This window comes from Dinoponera quadriceps, unplaced genomic scaffold, assembly GCF_001313825.1.
Source record: "Dinoponera quadriceps isolate SergipeBrazil2010 unplaced genomic scaffold, ASM131382v1 scaffold1811, whole genome shotgun sequence".
NCBI classification, from domain to species: domain Eukaryota; kingdom Metazoa; phylum Arthropoda; class Insecta; order Hymenoptera; family Formicidae; genus Dinoponera; species Dinoponera quadriceps.
This window is the reverse complement of record NW_014555860.1, coordinates 1-1082: the sequence shown is the minus strand read 5'-3', so window position 1 is coordinate 1082 and position 1082 is coordinate 1. Positions and strand designations below refer to the sequence as shown.

The 1082-nt window shown below is 37.8% G+C and overlaps 1 pseudogene; it reads left to right on the top strand.

Moving 5' to 3' along the window:
• The first annotated feature begins 715 nt into the window (after positions 1–715).
• Positions 716–1075, top strand: LOC106745561 (annotated as a pseudogene).
• Positions 1076–1082: the final 7 nt, after the last annotated feature.

Here is a 1082-nt window from a genome sequence, read left to right as displayed (position 1 = left end):
CAGACGTTGCACCTTCGGATTATCACTTGTGCCGATCAATGGCACACGGCCTGGCTGACCAATACTTCCAGTCTTCTGAAGAAGTCGGAAAATGGATAGATTCGTAGATTACCTCAAAACATGCACAGTTTTTTCGTCGCGGGATTCGTGCATTGCCCAAAAGATAGGAGAAAGTAATGGCCCGTGATGGACAATACTTTGAGCATAACTTTATCTCCATTTCTTTACAATAAAGCCTCAAATTTAAAAAGAAAACGGCGAGAGCAAAGTTCTACCTAATACAATGAAAAGGAGACTCCACAAATTTTACGTTTGAACGTTCTTATAAGCTTTGAAGTAAGCACAAATTCATGGATCAATTTATCTGGTTATTTTAGTTAACAAATAGCAACTTCCAGTTGATTAAACTGATGTATTAAAGAAACAATGGCAGCGTTCAGAAAATACGACGTTTGCGTCGACAATGGTTTAGTAATTCGTCACTTAAAATATCTGGGCACTTATTTGGAAACTGGAAACAGGAGTCTTAAGATCATACGAAAAATTTACGCAAGTTAGGTATAGGCAGAAATGCGTCAGCTAAACACACAATACACACACTTATGGAAATATGTTTTATTAATTTTCATATGCAAATCGAAATAACCTAAAAAATCANGAATTACTGTTATTCTCAATCAATTCAACAATTTAAAGCTTTCTTTTCAATGATGGTTATTGCAAGACATTTGATGCTTCTGGTATTGGTTATATGCGCAGTGAAGCTATTGCGATATTGTACATTCAAAAGGGAAAGGATGCGAGACGAATCTATGCTACCTACGTCTACGCTAAAACCAATTCTGATGGCTTTAAGCATGAAGGCATTACATATCCCTCTTACAACATGCAGAAGCAGTTATTAGAAGAATTTTATGATGATTGCGTTGTTACACTCGAAACGCTCTCCTACATGGAGGCCCATGCAACTGGTAGCAGATCCGGTAGAAGTAGACGCTATCGATCAAGCATTATGTTTAAATAGGACCAGTCCTTTAATAACGGGCTCTGTGAAATCGATTCTTGGCCATTCGGAGCCTTGC